Source organism: Enhydra lutris, unplaced genomic scaffold (assembly GCF_002288905.1).
Source record: "Enhydra lutris kenyoni isolate GAN:26980312 unplaced genomic scaffold, ASM228890v2 scaffoldscaffold6, whole genome shotgun sequence".
Classification (NCBI taxonomy): domain Eukaryota; kingdom Metazoa; phylum Chordata; class Mammalia; order Carnivora; family Mustelidae; genus Enhydra; species Enhydra lutris.
Window position 1 is genome coordinate 30,432,761 of NW_019154090.1, and position 12,093 is coordinate 30,444,853.

General features: G+C 40.7%; 1 pseudogene; it reads left to right on the forward strand.

Moving 5' to 3' along the window:
- Positions 1-4,461: 4,461 nt before the first annotated feature.
- Positions 4,462-5,471, forward strand: LOC111141893 (annotated as a pseudogene).
- The last annotated feature ends 6,622 nt before the right edge of the window (positions 5,472-12,093 follow it).

Consider the following 12,093-nt stretch of genomic DNA (forward strand, 5'->3'; position numbering starts at 1 on the left):
AATCTTCCTCCTACCCTGCCAGGTCATGGCCCTACAGGAGCTCAGAAGAGGAAGAGATTTGTGTAGGATGGACATGTCCTCTTGGTCTCCTTTGAAGGGGCTGGGCTTCAGCTGGATCTTGAAGCATAGATAAGCTTAAGGCAAGTATAAATTCTACAAGAGGTTATTCCTAATTTTGGAAACTGTAAGAAAGAACATAGTTAATGAGATGATAAGCTCCAGGAGAAGGAGGATCCATCTGTGGATCTAGAGTGAGAAATCAAAATATGGAGGGAAAGTTTTCATTCAACCCTAAAAGCCACCCTGTAGAATATGTGTTATAATTATCCCCATATAACAAGTAGGGAAATAAGCTAAAGGCCATCCAGCTAGCTCAACAGGAAATAACATACCTGGGAACTAATTGGGACTGTCTGAAGGTAAAGCCTGTGATGACCACATGCTTTCCATGTGCCAAATCCTTGATTCACTTGGAACCATACAGGAAAGCTCCCCCAATCACACTCAGGGGTTTTGGATCGAGTTAGGAAGTATAAGGGAAAACATAATCTTTTAACTTCAACATTTTTATATTGCTTGCATTTTACAATGGTATGCATTTTATTTTACTTTATTTAAGGAAGAAATATGTGCATGAAGCAGAGAGCATGAGCTGGCCAGACTTCATGTTGGCCTGTGTTGGCATCCAGATCCCATCTGACACTGGAATGTTTCCATGGGTGGGTAAGGACTCAGTGTAGTGTAAGAATCCACAACTAGGGCCAAGGGTAGGGGGACTCAGCCTACCAAGTATCTGGCTTTTCCCAAGGGGCTCAGGTTTAGTGGCGGTTGAGATGGACAGGGTTTTATTTCACAAGGAATGAGAAGAACATGAAAGTAGCCAACACAAAACTAAAGGCCATGGACAACCAAGATCTAATCCATGCCAGTATACAGCTCATGTGCTGCCATGACATTTGGGGCCAGAGGGGATGAGGCTGGTGGCAGGGTGGGTGGGAAGTGAGGGGAAGGAGGGAATGCCCAAAGTCTCTTCTGGAAAGTTGCCAAATCAGGGATTCAAAGCTAAGTAATGGCTTGAGAGAAAAAGTTCTTTCAGTCATGGAACTTTAGTCACTTGCTTCTCTGATTCTCAGATCCACATTTGCAGATGAGAAGCTATTGAGAGGATCAAAGTGAGAAAACTTTGTTTACATGATTAGGTCTTATTATTGTCAACAGATAGAACACAGTCCCATTTCTATACCCTGCCTGTTTTCTCATTGACCACAGGGGTAGGCATGTGTGGGCTCTATATAGGCTTAGAGATTCATTACTTTTACTCATATGTCTACAAAGCCTTTATTTCACAAGAAACTGCTGTCTTTTATCTGGGAAAACAGGTATCCTAACACAGATGACCCTTAAAACAAGAGCTAAGGGGTGATATCATGGACAAAGATCAGAAACAAGACAAGGATAGAAGCTTCACCACTGCTATTCAACATTGCACTGGGTCCTAGCCAGAGCGATTAGGCAAGCAAAATAAATAAGAGGCATTCATATTGGAAAAGAAGAAACAAACTATCTTTATTTATAGATGACATGATCCCATGTATAGAAGATCCCAAAGAATCTGCGAAATGGCTACCAGAGGTGATACATTTAGCAAAGTTGCAAGATACAAGATCAACACATAAAAATATTTGTGTTTCAATATACCAATAATAACAATCCAAAAAGGAAATTTAAAAAAGTGATTCCATTTACAACACCATCCTAAACAAACAAACAAAAAATACCCAAGAATAAATTTAACTGAGGAGGTGAATGGCATATATGCTGAAAACAATAAAACATTGGGGAAAGAAACCAAAGGAGACCTAAATATATGGGAAAACATCTTGTGTTCATGGAGTGGAAGAGTTCGTATTGTTAAGACGTCAGTACCCCTCAAAGATATCTATAGATTCAATCCATTCCCAACCAAAATCTCAATGGCCTTTTTTGAGACAGTGAAACAGCCAAATCTTAAGTTCATATGGAATTGCAGGGGGCTCCAAATAGTCGAAACAATTTTGAAATAGAAGAACTTTTCATAATTCTGGAGACTGCAAATTCCAAGATCAATGATTTTGAGTAAAGACAACTGGGGTCTCCCCAAAAAGAGAATTGCTGAATGACTGCTAAATCTATAACCTTAAAAAAGTAATGTAAAATAAAGAAAGATGGAGGCCATACAAAGAACAATCATGTCCTGAACTTCCATTTAAAAAAAAAAAAAAGAAAATATGGGACACTCCAGCATAATTGCACAGTTACCAGACAGTGGAAAATGAGCATGGATTGGATTCTGCTACATGGCTGTATGGTCTGCGCTGCACATAAAACTGCTTATTCTGATGCTTACGAAGGACTCAAGCTCTTCTTTTTTTTTATTATTGTGTTATGTTAGTCCCCATACAGTACATCATTAGTTTTTGATGTAGTGTTCCATGATTCATTGTTTGAGTATAACACTCAGTGCTCCATGCAATCCGTACCCTTCTTAATATCCATTACCAGGCTCACCTGTGACCCCAACCTCCTCCCCTTCTAATACCCTTTGTTTGTTTCCTGAAGTCCATAGTTTCTCATGGTTCATCTCCCAGCCTGGTTTCTCCCCCTTCAGCTTTCCCTTCCTTCTCCTAATGTCCTCCATGCTATTCCTTATGTTCCACAAGTAAGTGAAACCCTGCAATAATTTGCTTTCTGTTTGACTTATTTCACTCAACATAATCTCCTCCAGTCCCATTCATGTTGATGGAAAAGTTGGGTAGTCATCCTTTCTGACAGTTGAGTAACATTCCATTGTATATATGGACCACATCTTCTTTATCCATTCATCTGTTGAAGGGCATCTCGGCTCTTTCCACAGTTTGGCTACTGTGGACATTGCTGCTATGAACACTGGGGGCATATGGCTCTTCTTTTCACTACATCTGTATCTGAGGGTAAATACCCAGGAATGCAATTTTTTGGTCTTTATTCAAAATTATTGATCTTGCTCTTCTCAGCCTCCAGAACTATGAAAAATAAATGTTTTTTTCTTTAAGCTTTTTAAATGGACTAAGAGACTAAGTAGTCTCATTTCCTTGATACAAATTTATTAGATAATTTAGATATTTTTATTGAAGCCTTTGATACAAGACCAATCGGAACTTTTTCTGTATGCATGATATCAGTTTTCATATTCTTTGGTGTGTTGACTCCTTTGTGGTATTTTGCTGGTAATACACTTACCTTTTGACTTTGTGCAAAAGAAAGAAAGAAAGAAAGAAAGAAAGAGAAGAACTTACATTTCCAGAATTCAAAATTTACTATAAAGCTAAGTAATTAAAAAAAAAAAAAAACTATGTGTTACTAGCATAAGGATAAACACATAGACCAATGGAATAGAATAGAGAACTCAGAAATCAACCCTCATATATATGGTCAGCCTATTTTCAACAAGAGTGCCAAAACAATCCATGGGAAATGGATAGTCTTTTCAGCAAACCTGCTGGGAAAACTGGATATCCACAGAGAGAAGAATGAAGTTGGACCTTTACCTTATATCACATAAAAAAATCAAGTCAAAATGGACCAACCTAGCATAAGGGCTAAAACTATAAAACTGCTAGAAAAAAATAGAGGTGTAAATCTTCATGACCTTGGATTTGGCAATGGATTCTTAGACATGACACCAAAACCATGAACAACAACAAATAGATAAGTTAAACCTCTATTGAAATTACAGACACCAAAGGACATTATCAGAAAAGTGAAAAGACAACCTACAGATTGGATAAAATATTTGCAAATTATATACCTGATAAAAGTCTAGTATCCAGAATATATAAAAAATTCTTACAACAAGAGACAAACAACACAACTTAAAAATGGGCAAAATAGACACTTTTCCCAAGGAAGTTAAACAAACGGCCAAAAGCACGTGAAAAGACACTCAACATCATTAGTTAGAAAAAAGAGTGTTGAAACCACAATGTGTGGAGAGGGTGGTTAGGTTATGGACATTGGAGAGGGTATGTGATATGGTGAGGGCTGTGAAATGTGTAAGCCTGACAATTCATAGACCTGTACCCCTGGGGCAAATAATACATTATATGTTAATAAAAATAATTAATTAAAAAAAACCATAATGTGGTACCACTTCACACCCACTCGGGTGGCAATAATCATCAAAAAACCGAAAAGTGTTGGTGAGGTCTTGGAGAAATTGAAAGACTTGTACATTGCTGGCGAGAATGCAAAATAGTTTGGCCTCTAACAGTTTGGCAGTTCCTCAAAACATTAAACATGAAATTACTGCATGACCCCATAATTTCACTCTTAGGTCTATATATTTTTTAAAAAAATTTAGCAGATCCTGCGCCCAAGGAGACTCACGCAGCTGACATTGTCTTCTTTGCACAACTCTTAATGGCTATCTCTCTCCTGGGCACAATGGCAACTCTTAAGGAAAAACTGATGGCACCAGGTGCAGAAGAAGAGGCAACCATCCCAAACAATAAGATCACTGTAGCGGGCATTGGACAAGTTGGTATGGCGTGTGCCATCAGCATTCTAGAAAAGTCTCTGGCTGATGAGCTTGCCCTTATAGATGTTTTGGAAGATAAAGGCAAAATGATGGATCTGCAACATGAGAGCTTATTTCTTCAGACACCTAAAATTGTGGCAGATAAAGATTACTCTGTGATTACCAATTCTAAGATTATAGCGGTGACCGCAGGAGTCCATCAGCAGGAGAGCAAGAGCTGTCTCAATCTAGTGCAGCAGAATTTTAATGTCTTCAAATTTGTTATTCCCCAGATAGTCAAGTACAGTCCTGATTGTATCATAATTGTGGTTTCCAACCCAGTGGATATTCTCATGTATGTTATCCAGAAACTAAGTGGGCTACCCAAGCCCCATGTCATTGGAAGTGGGTGTAATCTGGATTCTGCTAGATTTCACTATCTTATCCCTGAAAAACTTGTCATTCATTCCAGCAGCTGTCATTGATGGATTTTGGGAGAACATGGGGACTCAAATGTGGCTGCATGGAGTGGAGTCAATGTGGCAGGCGTTTCTCTCGGGAACTGAATCCAGAAATGGGAACAGGCAATAACAGTGAAAATTGTAAGGAAGTGGAGAAGATGGTGGTTGAAAGTGTCTATGGTGTCATGAAGCTAAAAGGATGTACCAACTGGGGTGTTGGATTAAATGTGGCTGATATCATTGAATCCATGTTGGAAAATCTATCCAGGATTCATCCAGTGTCAGTGATGGTGAAGGGAATATATGGCATGGAGAATGAAATCTTCCTGAGCCTTCCATGTTTCCTGAAGTGTCAGGGATTAATCAATGTGATCAACCAGAAGCTGAAGGACGATGAGGTTGCTCAGCTGAAGAAAAGTGCACATACCTTGTGGGACATCCAGAAAGACCTAAGACTTGTGACTTCTGGCTGCTAGGCTGTAGACATTTAAACATTACAACGTGATTAACCATGAGCCTTTAGTTTTCAGCATGTGCATGGATCACAGTTTGCTTTTATCTTCCTACATATGTGAACTTGGGCTCACAGACTGGAAGCCTATGCTTGGTTTACCACTTGCAACAGGAGCCCTTGAACAGATAATATTATCATAGAATGCTTCTTTAAAAAAAAAATTGAAAACAGGTGCTCAAGCAAGTCATTGTACACACATTTGTAGCAGCACTATTCACAATAGCTAAAAGATGAGAAAACGGTGAATGTCCACCAGTGGATGACTAGATTAACTGATTTATATACATATAATGGAATATCATTTCAGCATATAAAGGGATAAAGTACTGGTATATAGTAGGATATGGACAGCCCTCCAAAACATGATGTTAAGTGAAAGAAGCCAGACACCAAAGATTGTATATTGTATGATTCCATTTATGTGAAATATCCAGAATTGATAAATCTGTAGTGATGGAGGGAAGGGAATAGAGGGGGAAAGAGGAGCGATTCCTTAATGGATAAGGATCAGTGACCTACTAAAAACAAAAATGTCAACATTCTCCACAGGACTTTACCATGGCTAGGATTACCCCTGAAACTAATGTAACACAGTGTGTCAAAACACTGGGACTAGAAAGGAGCTTCCCCAGTCTGATTGAAGGGCATTTAGTCCAACAAAATTCACAAAAGAAATTTGAATAGTTGAACTTACAAATGATGGGTTTTTTGTTTTTTGTTTTGGAAAATTTGTAGCATTTATACTTCTCGTGTTTTTAAAGCTTAAAACTCCACTAAGACTTTTGGAGCATGCTGTAATGAACTTGACCCCTCTTCTCCTTAGCACTCACCATCGCTCCCCAGAAACCCCCCCATCAGTTGCCTTCAGGACAAAGTCCTGCCAAGTCCTGCCACCACCTCTTGCCCCAACTCTCTCTCTGCTGCTGCAGGTGCTCATAGACTCTGAGCTGCATGTGGCATCTGGACCTTTGTCAGTACTGTGTGTTCTTTAGTTCCAATGCAAGCCCCTGTTCCCTCCATCCCCTTCTCTGCAAGGTTCAACTCCCATCTCTCATCTCTCTTCTTTCAGAGGAGCCTTTGCTAGAAACCAGTGCTCCCTGCTAACCCTCCCCTCGCGCTCCCTCAGGGTCCTGTGCTCACCTCATCCTGGGATTAACTCACAATGTCACATGCCTGGTAATCTTTTTGTGAGACAGGTTCTTCCCCACTGTGAAATCTTGAGGGAAGGACTCAGTCAGTAAGAGTGAGGAATGAGCAAAAACATGACCCAAATGTTCATCAAAGGTCTTACTAGTGACTTGGTTGTTGGATATTTGTGTCTAAAACTGGCTTGACCAATTGGGCATCTTGTCACCATTTTTCCATTTACTAGCTGTGACCTTGGTCAAATCCCTTCACTTCTCAGTGTCTTTCTTGTCTCTCAAATGGTGAAATAGAAACAAGCAAATGAAATTGAGGCTCTCAACATGCTTTCCTCTGGTAAGAAGTTATTACTAAAAGTTTCTGAATTACAGTGTGGAAAACATAGATGCTGAAAGCAGAGGAGGCTCAGAGACAACAAAGCTGATTTCCTTCATTTTATTAACAAGGAAATGAGGTCAGAGATTTCACAGTGAGAGGCAGGCTCAGAGCTTGCTCAAACCTGGGGCTCTTGGCTCTTCCCAACACCTCATTCTCCTTGGCACACTCAGATTAATCTTTGGGGAAGAGGATTCTTTTTTCTTAAGCAGAACTTTCAGTTCTTATTCCTCATTCTCCTCCCTCTCCTCCTCCTCCTTCTAATTTTTTTTTCTTTTTCTTCTTCTTCTTCTCCTTCTCCTCCTCCTCCTCCTCTTCCACCTCCTTCTCCTCCTCCTTCCTCACCTTCTTCACCTTCTTCTTCTTCCTCCTCTTCATTTCCAAATCAGAGAATAGACATTTTTAAGTGCCCTGGACCTTGGGTGATGGTGAAAACCTAACTCTGTGCACACCCACACCATGTCCCTGAGTGCCAGGTACTTCTCTGGATGGGTATACATTGTGCAAAGAGGCACATGTCATTGCGGAAAGCCTGTTAAAGTACCTACTCCTACCAGACTCAAAGAAAAGCAAAACTGAATTGTCTTTTAGGGACATTGCCTTTCGGGGATTCAGTTACCATGGCAAGCATGCCTTGACTCACAAACTGTTCCCCTGAGATCTCTTCCTAGGGCCCACTGTTCCATAAAACTATACTGTTTAAATTTGAGGGGAAGGGTGGAAAGATTCCACAGAACCAAATGCCAGGGGAAGAAAGGAACCCCAGACAGAGTTTTTCCAGGAGACAAGATTTCAATCTTCTTAGAATGTGTCCTATTACTTTTTCATGTCAGGTTGGTGGCTCCTGTCACTCGAGGAGGGAAGATGTGTGGCATTTCGTCAGAAGGCAGTTCAAGTGGGGCAAGTGAATCAGGAAATTAGGATCAAAGTGTTTCTCTGCCTGCCCAATAGTGTCTGGACTCACAGTTTCAGATCAGACGTGCCCCAAAACTTTAGCCAACCGTGGAATTCCCTGGAGCTGAAAATCAGCTGTCAAAATGTCCTTTTGAAACATTTGCTGTATGTAGTCCTGTGTCAAACGATGCCAGCAACATTGTCACCGCGACCCCCTGCGTGCTCTCCTGTGCCAGTCATCCTGCTGGGCACTTTGCATACATTTGCTAAAGTTATAATAACCCTTTGAGATAAGTATTATAATTCCCACTTTACAGACAGGGAAGGTTAGCCCACCAAACCAGACAACTTGGAGTCACACTACGTGAGGTCTTTTGGGATCAGAAACATAGAATTGAATATCTGGCTTCTTCCACAGGGCACGTTTTCAATGTTGTGGCGTGTATCAGGACTTTAATCCTTCTGTTGCCAAATAATATTCAATTGTATCAGATATACTCCCTTTGTTTTGATGCATTCATCAGTTGATGAACTTTTGTGTTCTTTCTGCTTTTTGGCTATTATTAGCAATCCTGCCACGAACCATCACGTGCATGCTTTCATGTGGACATACGTTTTCATTTCTCGTGAGCACAGATCTAGGGCTGGCCTTGCTGGGCCATATGGGCAACTTGATGTTGAACACTTTGAGGAGCCTTCAAACTCTTTTCCAAAGTGGCTGCACCAATTTATAACCTCAGCAGCAAAGTATGAAGTTTTCCCGTCCTCCACATCCTCGCCAACATGTTTTACTGCCTATTTCTATTTTCAAGAGCTGTCCTAGTGGATGCAAAGTGGTATCTCATTGTGGTTGTGATTTGCCTTTCCCGATGGCTAGAGATGTTGAGCATCTTTCCATGTGCTTGTTTGTCATTTGTATATTTATCTTGGAAAAATGTCTCTTCAGATCCTTTATCCATGTTTTACTTGGCTTATTCATCTTTTTATTGTTAAATTTGGGTATGAGGCTTTTACCATATAAATGATTAGCAAATATTCTCTCCCTTTCTGTAGGCAAATCCACAAAGATAGAAAGGAGACTGGAGATTTCCAGGGGATACGACAAAATGAGGAATGATGGCAAATGGGTCCAGGGTTTCTTTTCGTGGTGATGAGAAGAGTCTAGTGGGGGAAGTTACATGGGTCTGTGAATATACTGAAAACATTGAATTGTATACTTAAAATGGTGAATTTGGGGGATGCTTGGGTGGCTCTGTCGGTTAAGCATCTGCCTTCAACTCAGGTCATGATCCCAGGGTCCTGCTATCAAGTCCCACATCGGGCTCCTTGCTCAGCAGGGAGCCTGCTTCTCCCATTGCCTGCAGCTCGTCCTGCTTCTGCTCTTTTGCTAGCTCTCTCTCTCTCTCTCTCTGACAAATAAATAAAATCTTTAAAAAATTAAATAAATAAAATGGTGAGTTTTGTGGTATGTAAATCATATCTTAATAAACTGTTTTTATTTAAAAAAAAAAAAAACACATGAAGATGAGCACACAGACAAGAATAACCAAAGACTTGGCAGAATAATTAACAATGTAAAAGAAGGCAAGAAACTCAGGAAGTAGAAGAACTTGCTTGGTCAATAGCTCCTCTTCCCTTCTCCTTCTCTGTTCCCTACTCTTATCAGTGCTTCCTGAGGTCACCTCCCAAACAAACCACTTGCACCCACATTCTTATCTTAGCCTTTGTTTCCAGGGGAACCCAAATTGAGACAGGTATTAAATATAAATGTAGAAGCCTTCTCTTAAGAATCTTGCCATTGAACTGGGAAGATACTCACAAACTTACACACTATTAGAACCCTAAATGAGCTCCATGATGAAACTTTTAATCTTGTCTGGCCCTCCCATTAGCCACTGCCAATAAATCAGTGTAGATGGGTGTATCACAGGCATTTAACTTTTCTTGGCATTTATTCACAATGGCTCATTATTATCCAAAAACCCATCAAAGTCGCCAAGTCAGCTGCTACCCAATTTCCTCTTCATCCTACAAAGAAATCCCCAGTTGAGAGATGAGCCAATTGGCAGCTCACCTTTTCTGCCTGCCATGTCACATGACATCCTTTTTCTCTCTCCCTTCCGGGCAACAAGAGCATCCTCAATGACTACCGAAGTGGCTTCTCATTAGAGAAGGATGTGAATTCTCCTAAGAGTGATTCAGAAGGATTGATGCCAAATAACCTTGCTCCTGGTTTCTCCCTCTGTTATCACGTCACTTTCCGTCTTCTGAAGATTTCAGCACTTTGAAATGTAATCAATTCGTATCATTAGTTAGCTTCATGCCAGTGTTTTCATCTTGCTGTTCTTTAATGAATTTCTCTCCTGCTGAACTAGAAAGAGGCAGATAGCCAGCTTTAATTTTTTTATTGCCCTTAAATTTCCTCTTTCTTCAGAGAAATTAATATAATCTGGGGGAAATATACCTGAAATTACTTAGACACAGGCTCCTATGATTTCTTAAACAGGCAATTTTGACTTTAGCACTCCAGGAACTTTGACCTTTAGTGTGAGTTCAGGTTGTTTGGAGGTAAGTTACTCAAACCAACTCTAATTTAAACAAAAGGAGAATATACCAGAGGAATGCTTCATAGTTCAAAGAATTTAAGGATGACATGAATAAACCAGCCTCCAGGAGGATGCAACCAGGGCCGCTCTAGAGATTTCATAGAAATTCACAGACTTAATCATCATGACATTGCCTTCATATAACTCAGAACCAACCAATTTACATCCCTGTGTATTCTCATTCAGAGAAATGTTGCCAAGGGGTGGAATTTCATTGGCCTACTTGGGGATATGCTCGTGCCTGTGATCAGTAGAGCAGGGGTAGGGACTATCTCTGATGAGCTGTTCTACCAGAACAGAATGTTTGGGTCCAAATTCTTCCAGAGAGACACCGGGTACATGGCAGCTGTAGATGTCCATGACATTGTTTCTCCTGGCTGTCCATTTGCCCATATTTGCATCCACAGAGGTTCGCTGATACTCTTATCCAACAGTACACAGTCTTATCACTTACTCAAATGCACTCCTTCCTGAAAGTCTCAGCTGGCTGTTGCACCCAGAAGCAAGGTCTGTGGGCCCTTATTCTCCGAGTGTTTGATCTCGAGTTGTACCTCCTATCGCTGGCATGTATTGTCTCAGCTGACTTCCAGCTGCCAGTGCTGGTAACTTTTTGCCTGTGGGTTTTCTTTGCCCATTGTAGACCTCTCTGACCATTCTTGGATCAGGCAGAAAGTACCAGAAAGTACCAGAAAGCTCTCATTTCTTAGGGAGCATGTTTCATTCTCCTTGTTCCTAATCTTCGGCCAAAAGATTAAATGCTATTCATTGTTCAGTGTGGATCCTATGTCTGTCCATCTCTCCTAGGAAGACTGAGAAATAAGTTTATAATCATCGAAGTTCTACCCACAGGAAAATTTCCAGTTCTTGATTATCCTTTAAGGCTACCTCTGAGCCAGGCTCTAATACTTCAGAAATCCGTGATATACTGTACACAGTTACCTGTAAATAAGGTCATTTCTTTCTTCTTAGTTAACTAGTCAGGAGGTACTTCCCATGTAGCCAGGTACATATTGAAGGGTGGCAAGAACAGGAGTGCCCAGAGGGGTTCTGAGCCACCAGCTTCTGAAACCAAGCTGCCCCTTCAGGCCCTACCCACTGAGGCCTGGTCCTGCACCTGCCCTTTCCCCCTGGAAATACCTTACTTTATGATGAATTGGATAACATAGCACCCAGACATGATGGATTATTCAGAGCTCATGATCACCTGGTCTCCCAAGATCAGAAGTCCAGCAGCAAATGTACCCAAATATCAAGCCTCAAACTGTTACTTAAAGAAAAACTGTCACTTATTGGAGGTCTAATTGCTTTGTTCCAAAAATCTCTGGGCCCGCCCTATAGTTTTCGTACTGGACTTGCCAAATGTTCTACATAACTTCCCGAAGTGTTACAAAAGTTTTGAGGACTATTGGATCCACCAAATAATATAGGTCAGGTGGGTCCATCTTCTATTATTTGGAACCCCTGAAGTTATAGCTTTATGTGTCTTGGTAACCCCCAAAGCTAGCCTCTATGATTGTAAAGAAACTACGTACTCACTCTCTCTCATTATCATGGCTTTGTCATGTT